At 54.1% G+C, this 17,999-nt stretch overlaps 2 protein-coding genes across 5 annotated transcripts in view; one reads left to right on the top strand and one right to left on the bottom strand.

Annotated features, from left to right (window-relative positions):
- Positions 1 to 5,545, bottom strand: part of lrrc56 (leucine rich repeat containing 56) — a 272,028-nt gene extending 266,483 nt beyond the window's left edge. For all 4 annotated transcript variants that reach the window (XM_059976253.1, XM_059976254.1, XM_059976255.1 and 1 more), the window contains exon 1: positions 5,433 to 5,545. The gene's annotated coding sequence lies outside the window, so the exon portion shown is untranslated. The remainder of the gene's footprint in view (positions 1 to 5,432) is intronic.
- A 923-nt stretch (positions 5,546 to 6,468) lies between these two features.
- Positions 6,469 to 17,999, top strand: part of LOC132397443 (GTPase HRas) — a 55,899-nt gene continuing 44,368 nt past the window's right edge. Inside the window, exon 1 of the mRNA XM_059976242.1 lies at positions 6,469 to 6,705. The gene's annotated coding sequence lies outside the window, so the exon portion shown is untranslated. The remainder of the gene's footprint in view (positions 6,706 to 17,999) is intronic.

Below are 17,999 nucleotides of genomic sequence, written 5' to 3'. Positions count from 1 at the left end.
GAGGGTCCCGTCACCCTCCCCTCCGCCCGGGAGTCACAGTGAGAGGGCCCCATCACCCCTCCCCTCTGCCCAGGTGTCACAGTGAGAGGGTCCCGTCACCCTCCCCTCTGCCCCGGAGTCACAGTGAGAGGGTCCCGTCACCCCTCCCCTCCACCCAGGAGTCACAGTGAGAGGGTCCCGTCACCCCTCCCCTCTGCCCGGGAGTCACAGTGAGAGGGTCCCGTTACCCCTCCCCTCTGCCCGGGAGTCACAGTGAGAGGGTCCCGTCACCCCTCCCCTCTGCCCGGGAGTCACAGTGAGAGGGTCCCATCACCCTCCCCTCCGCCCGGGGGTCACAGTGAGAGGGTGCCCTCACCCCTCCCCTCCACCCAGGAGACACAGTGAGAGGGTCCCGTCACCCTCCCCTCCGCCCGGGAGTCACAGTGAGAGGGTCCCGTCACCCTCCCCTCCGCCCGGGAGTCACAGTGAGAGGGCCCCATCACCCCTCCCCTCTGCCCAGGTGTCACAGTGAGAGGGTCCCGTCACCCTCCCCTCTGCCCAGGAGTCACAGTGAGTGGGTCCCGTCACCCCTCCCCTCCGCCCAGGAGTCACAGTGAGAGGGTCCCGTCACTCCTCCCCTCTGCCCAGGAGTCACAGTGAGAGGGTCCCGTCACATCCCCTCCGCCCCGGAGTCACAGTGAGAGGGTCCCGTCACCCCTCCCCTCCGCCCGGGAGTCACAGTGAGAGGGTCCCGTCACCCCTCCCCTCCGCCCGGGAGTCACAGTGAGAGGGTCTCCTCACCCCTCCCCTCTGCCCGGGAGTCACAGTGAGAGGGTCTCCTCACCCCTCCCCTCCGCCCGGGAGTCACAGTGAGAGGGTCCCGTCACCCCTCCCCTCCACCCGGGAGTCACAGTGAGAGGGTCCCATCACCCTCCCCTCTGCCCGGGAGTCACAGTGAGAGGGTCCCATCAACCTCCCCTCTGCCCGGGAGTCACAGTGAGAGGGTTCCGTCACCCCTCCTCTCTGCCCGGGAGTCACAGTGATAGGGTCCCCTCAACCTCCCATCTGCCCAGGAGTCACAGTGAGAGGGTCCCGTCACCCCTCCCCTCTGCCAGGGAGTCACAGTGAGAGGGTCCCCTCACCCCTCCCCTCCAGCCAGGAGTCACAGTGATTGGGTCCCGTCACCCTCCCCTCTGCCCAGGAGTCACAGTGAGAGGGTCCTGTCACCCTTTCCCTCCGCCCAGCAGTCACAGTGAGAGGGTCCCCTCACCCTCCCCTCCGCCCAGGAGTCACAGTGAGAGGGTCCCCTCACCCTCCCCTCTGCCCAGGAGTCACAGTGAGAGGGTCTCCTCACCCCTCCCCTCTGCCCGGGAGTCACAGTGAGAGGGTCTCCTCACCCCTCCCCTCCGCCCGGGAGTCACAGTGAGAGGGTCCCGTCACCCCTCCCCTCCACCCGGGAGTCACAGTGAGAGGGTCCCATCACCCTCCCCTCTGCCCGGGAGTCACAGTGAGAGGGTCCCATCAACCTCCCCTCTGCCCGGGAGTCACAGTGAGAGGGTTCCGTCACCCCTCCTCTCTGCCCGGGAGTCACAGTGATAGGGTCCCCTCAACCTCCCATCTGCCCAGGAGTCACAGTGAGAGGGTCCCGTCACCCCTCCCCTCTGCCAGGGAGTCACAGTGAGAGGGTCCCCTCACCCCTCCCCTCCAGCCAGGAGTCACAGTGAGAGGGTCCCGTCACCCTCCCCTCTGCCCAGGAGTCACAGTGAGAGGGTCCCGTCACCCTTCCCCTCCGCCCAGGAGTCACAGTGAGAGGGTCCCCTCACCCTCCCCTCCGCCCAGGAGTCACAGTGAGAGGGTCCCCTCACCCTCCCCTCTGCCCAGGAGTCACAGTGAGAGGGTCCCATCACCCTCCCCTCTGCCCAGGAGTCACAGTGAGAGGGTCCCCTCACCCTCCCCTCCGCCCGGGAGTCACAGTGAGAGGGTCCCCTCACACTCCCCTCCACCCAGGAGTCACAGTGAGAGGGTCCCATCACCCTCCCCTCCGCCCAGGAGTCACAGTGAGAGGGTATCGTCACCCCTCCCCTCCGCCCGGGAGTCACAGTGAGAGGGTCCCGTCACCACTCCCCTCTGCCCGGGAGTCACAGTGAGAGGGTCCCCTCACCCTCCCCTCCGCCCGGCAGTCAGTGAGAGGGTCCCCTCACCCTCCCCTCCTCCCGGGAGTCACAGTGAGAGGGTCCCCTCACCCTCCCCTCCACCCAGGAGTCACAGTGAGAGGGTCCCGTCACCCTCCCCTCCACCCAGGAGTCACAGTGAGAGGGTCCCGTCACCCTCCCCTCTGCCCAGGAGTCACAGTGAGAGGGTCCCGTCACCCTCCCCTCCACCCAGGAGTCACAGTGAGAGGGTCCCGTCTCCCCTCCCCTCCACCCAGGAGTCACAGTGAGAGGGTCCCGTCACCCCTCCCCTCTGCCCGGGAGTCACAGTGATAGGGTCCCGTCAACCTCCCCTCCGCCCGGGAGTCACAGTGAGAGGGTCCCGTCACCCCTCCCCTCCTCCGCCCAGGAGTCACAGTGAGAGGGTCCCGTCACCCCTCCCCTCCGCCCGGGAGTCACAGTGAGAGGGTCCCGTCCCCTCCGCCCGGGTGTCACAGTGAGAGGGTCCCGTCACCCTCCCCTCCGCCCGGGAGTCACAGTGAGAGGGTCCCGTCACCCTCCCCTCCGCCCGGGAGTCACAGTGAGAGGGTCCCCTCACCCTCCCCTCCGCCCGGGAGTCACAGTGAGAGGGTCCCCTCACCCCTCCCCTCCGCCCGGGAGTCACAGTGAGAGGGTCCCGTCACCCTCCCCTCTGCCCGGGAGTCACAGTGAGAGGGTCCCGTCACCCTTCCCCTCTACCAGGAGTCACAGTGAGAGTGTCCCCTCACCCTTCACTCTGCCTGGGAGACACAGTGAGAGGGTCCCCTCACCCCTCCCCTCCGCCCGGGAGTCACAGTGAGAGGGTCCCGTCACCCCTCCCCTCCGCCCGGGAGTCACAGTGAGAGGGTCCCGTCACCCTCCCCTCTGCCCGGGAGTCACAGTGAGAGGGTCCCGTCACCCTCCCCTCTGCCCGGGAGTCACAGTGAGAGGGTCCCGTCACCCCTCCCCTCTGCCCGGGAGTCACAGTGAGAGGGTCCCGTCACCCTCCCCTCTGCCCGGGAGTCACAGTGAGAGGGTCCCGTCACCCCTCCCCTCCGCCCGGGAGTCACAGTGAGAGGGTCCCGTCACCCTCCCCTCTGCCCGGGAGTCACAGTGAGAGGGTCCCGTCACCCCTCCCCTCCGCCCGGGAGTCACAGTGAGAGGGTCCCGTCACTCCTCCCCTCCGCCCGGGAGTCACAGTGAGAGGGTCCCGTCACCCTCCCCTCTGCCCGGGAGTCACAGTGAGATGGTCCCCTCACCCTCCCCTCTGCCCGGGAGTCACAGTGAGAGGGTCCCCTCACCCTCCCCTCTGCCCAGGAGTCACAGTGAGAGGGTCCCGTCACCCTCCCCTCTGCCCGGGAGTCACAGTGAGAGGGTCCCCTCACCCTCCCCTCTGCCCAGGAGTCACAGTGAGAGGGACCCGTCACCGTCCCCTCCGCCCAGGAGTCACAGTGAGAGGGTCCCGTCACCCCTCCCCTCCGCCCGGGAGTCACAGTGAGAGGGTCCCGTCACCCCTCCCCTCCGCCCGGGAGTCACAGTGAGAGGGTCTCGTCACCCCTCCCCTCCGCCCGGGAGTCACAGTGAGAGGGTCCCGTCACCCTCCCCTCTGCCCGGGAGTCACGGTGAGAGGGTCCCGTCACCCTCCCCTCTGCCCGGGAGTCACTGTGAGAGGGTCCCGTCACCCTCCCCTTCGCCCGGGAGTCACAGTGAGAGGGTCCCCTCACCCCTCCCCTCCACCCGGGAGTCACAGTGAGAGGGTCCCCTCACCCTCCCCTCTGCCCGGGAGTCACAGTGAGAGGGTCCCGTCACCCTCCCCTCTGCCCAGGAGTCACAGTGAGAGGGTCCCGTCACCCCTCCCCTCCGCCCGGGAGTCACAGTGAGAGGGTCCCGTCACCCCTCCCCTCCGCCCGGGAGTAACAGTGAGAGGGTCCCCCGTCGCCCCTCCCCTCCGCCCGGGAGTCACAGTGAGAGGGTCCCCTCACCCTCCCCTCTGCCCGGGAGTCACAGTGAGAGGGTCCCCTCACCCCTCTCCTCCGCCCGGGAGTCACAGTGAGAGGGTCCCGTCACCCTCCCCTCTGCCCGGGAGTCACAGTGAGTGGGTCCCCTCACCCCTCCCCTCCGCCCGGGAGTCACAGTGAGAGGGTCCCGTCACCCTCCCATCTGCCCGGGAGTCACAGTGAGAGGGTCCCCTCACCCTCCCCTCTGCCCGGGAGTCACAGTGAGAGGGTCCCGTCACCCTCCCCTCCGCCCGGGAGTCACAGTGAGAGGGTCCCGTCACCCCTCCCCTCCGCCCGGGAGTCACAGTGAGAGGGTCCCGTCACCCTCCCCTCCGCCCGGGAGTCACAGTGAGAGGGTCCCGTCACCCCTCCCCTCTGCCCGGGAGTCACAGTGAGAGGGTCCCCTCACCCTCCCCTCTGCCCGGGAATCACAGTGAGAGGGTCCCCTCACCCTCCCCTCCGCCCGAGAGTCACAGTGAGAGGGTCCCGTCACCCCTCCCCTCCGCCCTGGAGTCACAGTGAGAGGGTCCCGTCACCCCTCCCCTCCGCCCGGGAGTCACAGTGAGAGGGTCCCGTCACCCCTCCCCTCCGCCGAGGAGTCACCCCTCCCCTCTGCCCGGGAGTCACAGTGAGAGGGTCCCGTCACCCTCCCCTCTGCCCGGGAGTCACAGTGAGAGGGTCCCGTCACCCTCCCCTCCGCCGAGGAGTCACCCCTCCCCTCTGCCCGGGAGTCACAGTGAGAGGGTCCCGTCACCCTCCCCTCCGCCCGGGAATCACAGTGAGAGGGTCCCGTCACCCTCCCCTCCGCCCGGGAGTCACAGTGAGAGGGTCCCCTCACCCTCCCCTCCGCCCAGGAGTCACAGTGAGAGGGTCCCGTCACCCTCCCCTCCGCCCAGGAGTCACAGTGAGAGGGTCCCGTCACCCTCCCCTCCACCCGGGAGTCACCCCTCCCCTCCGCCCGGGAGTCACAGTGAGAGGGTCCCGTCACCCTCTCCTCTGCCCGGGAGTCACAGTGAGAGGGTCCCCTCACCCAGGAGACACCGCGATGGGAACCCGACCACCCCCATCCTCCGCCATCACCTGGGAGGCACAGAGAAGGGGTTCCGACTGCATTCCTCTTTCTCCGATCCTATTAAGGAAATCAGTACGTTCCCGAAGCTGTATCGCTCCTTAGCAACGGTAGTAGGGACGCCCGTCACCGTTATCCCACAGCCTCCGACTCGCCACCCGCTGCCTCCCCCGTCCCTACCCGATCACCGACTCCGGGTCCCCGGCCACAACCACTCACCTATCCCTCGGTAACACTGCCAGCCTCACCGGTGTCCCCTGGCAACGACCGGACGGCCCGCCCTCCTTGTCCGCCTCGCAGCGTATTATGGGACGTAGTTCCTAACGGGAGAACGCTGCTCCCGCTTCAGAGGATCGGGACTCCAATCCCCATCTACCATTGCGAGCACGGGTCTTCACAACCGGTACCGTGCAAAGTCCTCGCACATGCTCATTGTCCCTTGTATTCGCCTGTTCCCCCGATTTGGACTGACATTGTACAGTATACAAATGCGGCAAAAGTCTAGAAATGCACATTTTATTCATAGAAAATTTCGGAAAAATATACTTAATTCGGAGTTCTTTATTTTAAACTTAACTTTATTCTTCGTCTTGCAAAATTTAACGGCGGTTGGCAGACCAACACAAGGTGCATTATGATGGCAGTGATATCCTAACAAACTTTCCATGTTGAACTCTGCCTGTCCCAAAGACTGTCTCAATTTAGCAATTAGATGTTTGCACCTCATAGGACCTCTATTCAAACAGTAAATGCTGCTTTATTTATTGACAAGTTCACTCCTTTTAAATGCCCGTATCCTGCAAATTAATTCTGAACAAGGAATTATTCTTCTTTCCTTTCAGTTGGTCTTGACGAAGGGTCGACAGTGCTTCTCCTTATAGATGCTGCCTGGCCTGCTGTGTTTTGAAGGAATTATTCAATCTGGTAATAAGTATTAAGTATAACTTCTTCCCTCATTTTACCTCCACTTCCCAGCTCCCACCATTCTCTCTTTTTCTTATCACAATTTTGTTACCACACAGTGATCAAATAAGGCTTCTTAATTATGGATTTCACCTCCCGTTTATGCAATGGTACTACGCCAGTCAATTTTTATTCCCGCCCGAATGGTTTGACCGTTGATTGACGGGGACGCTGACCAATGAGAAGCCGGGCCGTTGGAGATGGGAGGCGGGGCTCTTGCGGGGTGGTCGAACCAATGAGAGGGAGCGAGCAGGTTAGGTTGAGTTGAGGTAGTGGGCGGGGCTTGGCTCTCAGACTAACTTCACATTGTCTCGGCGGCGACGGCGCGGCTGACTGACTGGCGCTGCAGTAAGTTGTGCGAGTGGCGGCCGGCTGCAGCAACAAGGCGTTGCATGGCATTGCAATTGCATTGATGGTCCTTCATGCTCAGATCCTGCTGCTGCACCCAGTCGGAATCCGCACGCCCGGCTCTGCCCAACATTGCTATGTTTAATTTCTCGATCTGCTTCTGACTGCGGCTTTTCCTCTGGTAAGTCAAGGCAGCACCGGGTGACGCCCGGCTTGCTGGAAAATAAAACCTTCTATTTCCCTACACGCTCTTTGCAAACATGCACATTGTGCAGTGCATGCAAATCCGTTTGGTGGGTAGAGTGAATTTACAGTAAAATTTGCAGCTAACGTGCGTTATCTGTTGCACGGCAGGTGATGTTTAGAAATGGCCTTTAATGAAGAAATATTCAGCTTTCGGAAAAAGTTTCAAAGATGTTTGTTTCTAAATTGCTGTTGCTTTCAATGGCAGGGAGCCGCGGCCTGGTTTTTAAATTGAATATTTGGGAAATGGGCTATAACGTGGGGAGTTAGAAGCACAGGAGATTCTGCAGATGCTGGGAAAAAAAACACATTCACATACACACACAATCAGGCTCTCTCTTTCTCTCTCTCTCTCTCTCACACACACAAGATCTGGAACAGGCTGTGGGCGGGAGTGTTGAATGAACCCTCCGGCTTCCTGACCCAAGAAGCGAATGGGTTCGGTTTTAATTCGGAGCGGGGGCGACCTGTCACACCGGACTGCTGGAGGCGAGCCGCTCCCGCTTGGATGGTACACGAGAGACCGGCGTCTCCCAATTCACTCCCCCCGTGGGAAATGAGCGTGCCGGGCGGGGAGGAGGGAGTGCCCTTCCCACTGCCCACCCAACTCCAGTTTGGGAAAATCTCTCCAGCACCGACACTGCAACGAGGAGGTTTCGAGTTATATAAGTTGTTGGTGAGACCGCACTTGGTCTTCCTGTTAAAGGAACAACATTGTCAAGCTGGAGAGGGTGCAGAAACGATTGGGTCCTGATTAAGGGTCTCTGTCCGAAACATCGACTCCATAGACGCTGCTTGGCCTGCTGAATTCCATCAGCATTCTATGTGTTTTTAGCATCTGCAGAATTTCCTGTGTGCCAGATTTACGAAGATCTTGCCTGGTCAAGAGGGCCTATGTTTATAGGAAGACGATGACTCTCTGTTCCTTGGAGATGAGGGGGTGCTAGTCATCGAACACTTGAGCACTGCAGGCCTTTCAGCTTATCTAGTTCATGCAGGACCATTAATCTGCCTAATCCCATCAACCTGCACCATAGCCCTGCACACCGCTCCCTCCCATCCATGTACCTATCCTAATTTCTCTTAAGTATTGATATGTGGGTCTCTTGAACCCACGTCTACCAAATGCACAGACATTTCTTTCCACACCCTCTGAGTGAACAAGTTCCCCCTCATGTTTCACTTAAACATTTCATCTTTCACCCTTAACCTATGACCTTTGGGTCTAGTCTCAAGCACCTTCAGTGAGACAAGCCTACTTGCATTTACCCTAAATGTACCACTCATCATTTTGTATACTGTACCTCTACCAAATCTCTTCTCAATCTTCTAAATTCTAGGGAATAAAGTCCTAATCTATTCGTCCTTACACTATAACTCAGGTCCTCAAGTCCTAGCAACATCTTTGTAAAGTTTCTCTGTACTCTTTCAATCTTATTTACATATCTTTCCTGTAGGTAGGTGACCAAAGCTGCACACACTACTCCAAATTAGGCCTTGCCATCGTCTTATACAATTTCAACATAACACCCCAACTCCTGTGCTCAGTGCATTCATGTATGAAGGCCAGTGTTCCAAAAGTTTTCTTTATGCCCGTCTACCTGTGATGCCATTTTCAAAGATGTTCTACTTCACTCCTCGGTGCCCCACTGCTCACTGTATAAGACCTACTCTGGTCTTACCCCAAAGCGCAACACCTCACACTTGTCTGCATTAAATTCCATCTGCTGTTTTTCAGCCCATTTTTCCAACTTGTCCAGATCTCGCTGCAAACTTTGATGGTCTTCCTAGCAGTCTCCTGTACCCCCGGTTTTGGTGTCATCTGCAAATTTGATGATCTAATTAACCACATCTTCATCAAGCTCGTTGATATAGATGACAAACAACAATGGATCCAGCACTGATCCCTGCAGAACTCCACTAGTCACAGGCCTCCACTCAGAGATGCATCTACTACCACTCTCTGGCTTCTCCCTCAAAGCCAATGTCTAATCCAGTTTACTAGCTCACCTTGAATGCCAAGTGACTGATTTTTCTTGACTCGTGTCCCATGCTGGATTTTGTCAAAGGTCTTGCTAAAGTCCATATAAACAACATCCACTGCCTTGCCTTCAACTTTTCTGGTAATTTCTTCGAAAAACCGTACAAGATTGGTTAGATGCAAGTCATGTTGACTATCCTAATCAGTCCCTGTAGATATTTGGATAGACATTTTTTATGTCAGGCTCACTGACTTATAATTTCCTGGCTAGCCCTTACAGCTTTTCTTAAACAGCAGAACAACATTGGTTATTCTCAAATCTTCTGGCACCTCACCTGTGGCTAAGGATGACTTAAATATTTCTGTTAGGGCTCCTGCAATTTCTGCACTTGCCTCTCAGGGTTTGAGGGAATACCTTGTCAGGGCTAGGAATTTGTCCACCCTAACATGCCTCAATGCAGCAAACACCTCCTCTTTTACTATCGGTATAGGGTCCATGACCATACTACTCCTTTGCTTCACTGCTAAAGACGGTGTCTGGTTCCCAAGTAAGGGTGAGCAAACATCCATTTAAGACATTCCCCTTCTCTCTTGGCTCTTCCAGAGATCATTCTGATCTTCCAGAAGACCAATTTTGCCCTTTGCTATCCTTTTAATCTTTATATGTCTGCAGAAGCCCTTAGGATTCTCCTTAAGCTTGTCTGTTAAAGCAGCCTCATGTCTTCTTCTAGTCCTGCTGGTTTCAAGTGTTCTCTTCCATTTCTTATGCTTCTCATTTGTTTCTGCCTGCCTATTCCTTCTACACACCTCCATCTTTTTCTTACCAAGTGCTGCAACATCTCTTTAAAATCAAGATTTCCTAAACCTGTTCTCCATGTGTTTTATTCCAATGGGAGCTTACAAAGTTTGGACTCTCAAAGGCGACCCACTTACACCTTACCCAGACAACAGCCTGTCCCAATCCACACTTGCCAGATCTATTCTGATACCATCAAAATTGGCCTTTCTCTCATTTAGAATCTCAACCTGAGGACCAGACTCATCCTTTTCCATAATTGTCTTGAAGCTAATGGCATTATGATTACTAGCTGCAAAGTGTTCCCCTGCATAGATTTCTGTCACCTGCCCTCTCATTGCCTAATAGGAGATCTGGTATTGCACCATCGAGTCCTTTGACCACATGGGAATCTCAGTCAATATGTAGATAGTTAAAATCACCTAGCATCACAACCTTGCATCTCTTGCAACAGTCTGCAATTGCTCTGCAAATTTGTTCCTTAAAATCCCACAGACTTTTGGGTAGTCTATAATATAATCCTGTTAATGTGGTCATACCTTTCTTATTCCTCAGTTCTACCTGTGAAGCTTCACTAAACGAGCCCTGTAATCTGTCATGACTGAGCACTGCTGTGACATTTTCCCTGATTAGTAACACCACCCCTCCTCCTTTCATCCTTCCCGCTCTGTAATGTCTAGAACAACAGAACCCCAGAACACTGAGCTGCCAGTCCTGCCCCTCCTCCTCCAAGTCTCACTAATATCTACAATGTCGTAATTCCACGTGCTGATCCATGCCCTGAGCCCATTTGCTGCAAGGATGGTAATTCCCTTACAGTTGAGGTGCAAACTGTCCCTTCTATAGAGGTTCCTTCCTCCCCTGGAAGAGAGCCCAATAAAACAAAAATCTGAAGTCCTCCCTCCTCCACCAACTCCTTAGTCATGTGTTAAACTGTATGACCTTCCTGTTTCTAGCCTCACTAGCACGTAGCACAGATAGCAATCCTGAAATCACAACCCTGGAGATCCTGTCGCCTAACCTGCTGAACTCATTACCCCACCTACCCATGTCACTGGTACGTACGTGGACCACAGAATCTGGCTGCTCACCCTCCCAGTGGACTTGAACCGAGCTACCCCTGACCTTAGCACCGGGGAGGCAATGTGCTACCTGGAATTCTTGTTCTTGTCTACAGAGCATCCTTTCTGTTTCTCTGACCAACAAATCCCCTGTCACCACAGTTCACCTCTTCCCCCTTCCCTTCTGAGCCACAGAACCAGACTTCATGCCAGAGATGCTGTGGTTTTCTTCTGCTGGGTCATTTCCCCCCAACAGTATCCAAAGTGTTTTTGAGGGGAATGGCCATAGGAGTACTCTGCACTAGTTGCCTACCCCCCTTTCCCTTCCTGACTGTCACCCAGTTTCCTGTGTCCTGCACCTTGGGTGTAACTACCTCTCTATATGACCCCCCTTCAGCCCCTCAGATAATCGGAGGTTCATCCAGTTCAGCTCCAACTCCTTGATGCGGAGTGTTAGAAGTTGCAGCTGGATGCACTTTGAAGTTGTGGTGTCATTGGAGGACGCACCACCTTCCCACATCCAGCAAGAGCAGCTTTCAACTACCCTGCTTGGCACCCCCGTTGTTCTTAATGTGCAATAAGAAAGAATAAATAGCCAAAAAACATTTGCCTTTTGTGCGCCAAAGCCTCAATGAGCCTCAACTCCTCACTCTAACACTAGCCCATTCTTAATAGCTGCTCTGCTTAAACCTAACTGTTTCCATAATGTATTGCTGTTTTATTGATAGTGAAGCAGATTACAATTATTTACAAAGACATCTTGATCAGTTAGGGAGGTGGGCAGAGGAATGGTAAATGAGTTAAAACGGAGATGAAACACTCAAACCAAGGTGGATTTGTCAGCTCACTGAGGAGTGTCGTGGAACAGAGGGAGCTGGGACCGATATAGTGAATGTCAGCTCACTGAGGAGTGTCGTGGAACAGAGGGAGCTGGGAGTACAAGTGAATGTCAGCTCACTGAGGAGTGTTGTGGAACAGAGGGAGCTGGGACTGATACAGTGAATGTCAGCTCACTGAGGAGTGTCATGGAACAGAGGGAGCTAGGTATACAAGTGAATGTCAGCTCACTGAGGAGTGTTGTGGAACAGAGGGAGCTGGGTATACAAGTGAATGTCAGCTCACTGAGGAGTGTTGTGGAACAGAGGGAGCTGGGTATACAAGTGAATGTCAGCTCACTGAGGAGTGTCGTGGAACAGAGGGGTCTGGGAGTAAAAGTGAATGTCAGCTCACTGAGGAGTGTCGTGGAACAGAGGGGTCTGGGACCGATACAGTGAATGTCAGCTCACTGAGGAGTGTCGTGGAACAGAGGGGTCTGGGAGTACAAGTGAATGTCAGCTCACTGAGGAGTGTCGTGGAACAGAGGGAGCTGGGACCGATATAGTGAATGTCAGCTCACTGAGGAGTGTCGTGGAACAGAGGGAGCTGGGAGTACAAGTGAATGTCAGCTCACTGAGGAGTGTCGTGGAACAGAGGGAGCTGGGACCGATACAGTGAATGTCAGCTCACTGAGGAGTGTCATGGAACAGAGGGAGCTGGGACCGATACAGTGAATGTCAGCTCACTGAGGAGTGTCGTGGAACAGAGGGAGCTGGGAGTACAAGTGAATGTCAGCTCACTGAGGAGTGTCATGGAACAGAGGGAGCTGGGACCGATACAGTGAATGTCAGCTCACTGAGGAGTGTCATGGAACAGAGGGAGCTGGGACCGATACAGTGAATGTCAGCTCACTGAGGAGTGTCGTGGAACAGAGGGGTCTGGGAGTACAAGTGAATGTCAGCTCACTGAGGAGTGTCATGGAACAGAGGGAGCTGGGACCGATACAGTGAATGTCAGCTCACTGAGGAGTGTCGTGGAACAGAGGGAGCTGGGAGTACAAGTGAATGTCAGCTCACTGAGGAGTGTCATGGAACAGAGGGAGCTGGGACCGATACAATGAATGTCAGCTCACTGAGGAGTGTCGTGGAACAGAGGGAGCTGGGAGTACAAGTGAATGTCAGCTCACTGAGGAGTGTCGTGGAACAGAGGGAGCTGGGACCGATACAGTGAATGTCAGCTCACTGAGGTGTGTCGTGGAACAGAGGGAGCTGGGAGTACAAGTGAATGTCAGCTCACTGAGGAGTGTCGTGGAACAGAGGGGTCTGGGAGTACAAGTGAATGTCAGCTCACTGAGGAGTGTCGTGGATCAGAGGGAGCTGGGACCGATACAGTGAATGTCAGCTCACTGAGGAGTGTCGTGGAACAGAGGGAGCTGGGAGTACAAGTGCACAGTTCACTGAAAGTGGCCATGCAAGCAGACAGGCTGGTGAAGATGATGTTTAGCATGCTGGCCTTCATCAGTCAGGGCATCGAGTTTCGGAGTTGGGACATTATGTTGAAGTTGGTGAGGCTGCAATGGAGTATTGTGTACAGCTGTGGTCACCTTGTTATCGGAAAGACTGTCAAGATGGAGAGGGTGCAGATGAGCTTTGAAGATGCTGTCTGCACTAGAGAGCCTGAGTTATAGGGAGAGGTTGACCACTGGATCATGTTCTCTGAGTATGGGGAGTGAGGGGTGACCTTATAGAAGTTTATAAAATCATGCCAGCTATGATGGACAGTCATAGTGTTTTCTCCAGGGTTTGGGAGTGTAAAATTAGAGGGAATAGATGAAAGATGAGAGGGGAGAGGTTAAAGAGACCTGAGAGGGAACTTTACACAGGGGGTAGTGAGTAGCTGGAGTGAGCTGCCAGAGGAAGTGGTGGAGGTGGGTACATTGCATTGTTTGAGAGGCATTTTGATAGGTACATGGAAGGGAGGTGTATCCAGAGATACCGGCCACGTGACAGATGCACTGCCACCTGGCTGGTCGGAGGACACCACATGCCAATCAACATTTGGTCCCTCCCAACTAATCAATGCACACCTAAATTATTGGTCACCTTAATTGGATTATCTCGCCCAGCCCCATGCTTTAAAAGGTGAGACTTGGCCTTAGCTTGCCCACTCTTACAGACCACCACATTGAAGGTAAGTGCATTGATTTATGTTTGGGAAGGTCTATCGTTTGTCCTGATAAGGGAGCCGCAGCTATCCAAGGTCAAGGGGGATAGCTGTTCTAGTGCTTTTCCATTGTTCTTTGTTTGTGTAACCGTACCCTGTCCCCACGCCACTTCCTGTGCATTGTAGTTGCTTGTGTTGACCCGATTTCCCCTTGTAAATAAATTCCTTATTACTAAAACTGTGTGTGTCCAGGCCTCTACTGTTGGGACTCAAAGAACCAGTTATTTTCCATCACAACAGAGGGGCTAGAAGGGTTATGGGGCAAATGTGGACAACTGGGGCTAGTAGAGAGGATGTTGTCATTGTTGGGCCGAAGGGCCTGTTTTTGTGCTGTATCATTGGTCAAACTGCTGGAGGAGCTCGGCCAGTCAGGGCTTGTCAGTGTTGCACTGCCAGCCTGGCTGGGTGGGTGACCTGCCTCACTCACTGTTGTAATGTTGCTGATGGAGAACCCTCCGTTGGTCAGGATTGACCAGATATTGCATCCCAGCTGCCTACTTTGAGGTCGATACGCGAAGCAGGGCAGTACGAGATGAAAGACAAACTTTTTCCCATGCGGCAGGCTGCACTTTCCATGCACTGATAAACCCAAAGGAATGGCAGAGACTGATAGCGTTTGGCACCAGTGGCCTCACATGAGTTGCCAGTCATTGTTGAACTCAATGTAGGACTGTCTTAGGGGCTCCAGCTCTGGATTTTTCCTTGGAATTTACTCCCGTAGCCTTCCCCATGAGTGGGTATGGCTGCCAGGCAGCGGAGGTATGAGATCAGGGTTTCCTTCTCTGAGATGAGGTGACAAGCCCCATCTTCTGCCTGGGTTTCTGATGAGGTTGCAGTTTCAGTGGATAGTTTCACTCATTACTCTTAAGATGTTCTCAGACTGAAAACATTTCTCCCCCTCCCCCCCCCCCCCCCCCCACCACCACCAATCCAGGATAATGTTGGTAATATTGGCAAAGAATATAATGTTTGGAGTAAGTTGGATAAGTATGTGGGTGGGAAGGGGGTATAGTGCAGGTGTGGGTCGAAGAGATTATGCAGAGTTACAGTTCAGCATAGACTGGGGGCCGGTGGGCCTGTTTCTGTGCTGTAGGGCTCTGATTTTGTGCTTGATAGTTTTCAATGTTTGAGCCTGGCCTGGTTGTGATTGGGCGGTGTCATGTTGATTGACAGCTGCCAATGGTGACGTCTGCCCTCTGTGTGTGTCTCTGGCTGTTAATGGTCAGGACCCTGCTCGCGTGTGATTGGGTCTTTGTATTGATTGACAGTTGTATATGTTTGGACCTGGCTTGGGTATTCTTGATGGGTGTCTGTGTTGATTGACAGCTGTCAGAGTTGAGGCCTGGCCTGGGTATGATGTGTGCCTGTGTTGCTAGCAGAGCCCAGGGATGAGATGTGAGACCACTGTCCGTTAGCCCAACTTGTGGTATTACAGGAAAGTGACTGAACATAAAACAGTACACCACAGGAACATGCCCTTTGCCCCACAATGCTATGCCAAGCCAATTAAATTAGTCATCAAATGCCAACTAGACTAATGTCTTCTGTCTACACAATGTCCATATCCTTCCATTTCCCTCATATTTATGTGCCAATCTATAGGTCTCATCTTTCTGTTTGTACCACCAACTCAGGCAGCACATTCCAGCCACCCACCACTCTCAGTAATAAACTTGCCCTCACATCTCCTTTGAAGTTAACCCCCCACACTAAAATGCATGACCTCTGGTACTAGACAGTTCAACCCTCAGAAATAATATTGTTTATCTACTCTGTCCATGCCTCTCATAATCTTACAAACCTCTATCAGATCTCCCTTTTGCCTCCATCACTCCAGAGCAAACAACACAAGTTAGTCAAACCTCTCGTTATAGCTCATGCTCTCCATCCTGGTGAACCTTGAAATCCTTCTTATGATGGAGTGACCAGAGCTTTATGCATTACTCCAAATGTGGCCTAACTCGTTTTATAAAGCTGCAACATAGTTTCCTGACTTTTGAACTTGTTGGATGTGCTGGGGTAACAGGGCAGATCCTGGTCTGGGATTCACACGTTGTGACTGAGGGAGGACAGGTTAGCAGAGTGATGTTTCAGCCACTCCTCTTTGCAGAAACTGCAGTTCCATCTCATTTAACTCAGTACCGTGTGGAATGGGGAGTAGTCAGGCAGCACCTGGGAGCTACTTAGAGGAGGGGAGAGACAGGGCAGAGAGAGGCAACTGGCAGAGTGTTCAAAGATATTTTCAATCGCTGCAGTCAGAGGTTCACGACTGTTTCAAAGGGCAATAGTTATACCAATGTCAAAGACTGGGTGAGCTGCCTGAATGGCTATCGTCCAGTTTCACTCGCATCTACTGTGATGAAGTGCTTTGAGAGGTTGGTCATGGTTAGAATCGACTCCTGCCTCAGCAAGAACCTGGACCCACTGCAATTTAACTATCTCCACAATGGCTCCCCAGTCAGCCTTCGATCAGCTGGACAACTGCAGCACCTACGTCAGGGTGCTGTTTATTGACTGCAGCTCAGTGTTCCCCGCAATCATCCAGGACACGCTCTCTCATCAGGGACGAGTTACAGGAGCCCGAAGAGATACGCTTTACCTTAAACAGCTGTGATGTTTCTGCTGCTGGACCATCGAGTCATCAGCCGGGTCCATCCGTCTCCAGACGTTTCATCCCCTAACCCGGAACGTCCTCAGGATGGTGGGACAGCAGAAGGTGATCAGTCTTCTACCCCCGACGGTCAGACGTCCAGCTACTATCGTCCCTTCGCAGCCAAAGCCAACTGGACGCTCTCTCTCCTGCCTGAGCCATGGTGTTAACGGCTCTCTTCCTGGTTCTCCCTCAGCTGCCATCGTCTTCCAGCATGACATGGCGGGAAATCCTCTTGCCCCCACTTCGACGGGGAAGTTCCACGTCTGCCAGCCTTGCCGTCTGCCGTCCATCACCAGGTCTTCATAACTCGCCAGCTTGCTCTCGTGGCCCTCTTGGCATCGGGTCTCCCATGGTACTGTTAGCTCTGTCACCGCGAGCTCCTTTGCACTCTGACAGTAGTAGAACGTCTGGTCGAAGTGTGGTCTCTACTGTTGGTGGGAACCAGCTTCTTTCCAAGGTCAACCTTCATCTCCCAGTCCTTTGCCATGCTCAGGATACTGTCTCTATGCTTGTTTGTTGCTGCATGTTCCCCAGTCCTGATGAAGTTTGGTTGGCTGTCTTTTCTTTGGTCCTTCTTCCTCTCTGTCTCCAAAGTATGGGTGAGTGCTCTCAAAACCTGGTCGTGTCTCCATCTGTACTGTCCCTGGGAAAGGGCAGCCTGGCATGAGGAAAGAATATGCTCCAGGTTGGCTGGTTTCTGGGACAGTTGGCACGTTGGGTCCTCTGTATTTCCCCAGTTCTGTAGGTTTATTGGAGTTGGTAGTACATCATACACAGCCCTCAGTAAGAACTGGAGATGGAAGGATGCGTATTTCCATATGTCATCCCATGTCAGCACTCTGTTCTGTTTCCCACTTTGTCCAGGTCCCTTGACTCCCCATCTCCACTGCTTGCACAGATCTAGCCGCCTCCTCTTTCTTCCTTATCTCCTGCTGGGCCAAGTGCCGTCTGTCCTTAGGGTTGGTCTCCCTCCACCTGAATGTTAGAACCATAGAACACTACAGCACAGAAACAGGCCTTCTGAACCATTTTTCTGCCTAGTCCCACTGACCTGTACCTGGACCATATCACTCCATACACCTCTCATCCATGTACCTGTCCAAGTTTTTCTTAGATGTTAAAAGTGAGCCTGCATTTACCACTTCATCTGGCAGTTCATTCCACACTCCCACCACTCTCTGTGTGAAGAAGCCCCCCCCCCCCAATGTTCCCTTTAAACTTTTCCCCCTTCACCCTTAACCCATGTACTCTGGGTTTTTTTCTCCCCTAGCCTCAGTGGAAAAAGCCTGCTTGCATTCATTCTATCTATACCTACCATAATTTTATATATCTCTATCAAATCTCTCCTCATTCTTCTACGCTCCAGGGAATAAAGTCCTAACCTATTCAACCTTTCTCTGTAACTCAGTTTCTTAAGTCCCGGCAACATCCTTGTAAACCTTCTCTGCACTCTTTTAACCTTATTAATATCCTTCCTGTAATTTGGTGACCAAAACTGCACACAGTACTGCAAATTCGGCCTCACCAATGCCTTATACAACCTCACCATAACATTCCAACTCTTATACTCAATACTTTGATTTATAAAGGTACCAAAAGCTCTCTTTATGACCCTATCTACCTGTGACGCCACTTTTAGGGAATTATGCATCTGTATTCCCAGATCCCTCTGTTCTATTGCACTCCTCAGTTCCCTGCCATT

This window comes from Hypanus sabinus, chromosome 7 (assembly GCF_030144855.1).
Source record: "Hypanus sabinus isolate sHypSab1 chromosome 7, sHypSab1.hap1, whole genome shotgun sequence".
In the NCBI taxonomy this organism is placed as follows: domain Eukaryota; kingdom Metazoa; phylum Chordata; class Chondrichthyes; order Myliobatiformes; family Dasyatidae; genus Hypanus; species Hypanus sabinus.
Note: the sequence above shows the minus strand (reverse complement) of the source record. Positions and strands in the feature narration are given on the sequence as shown.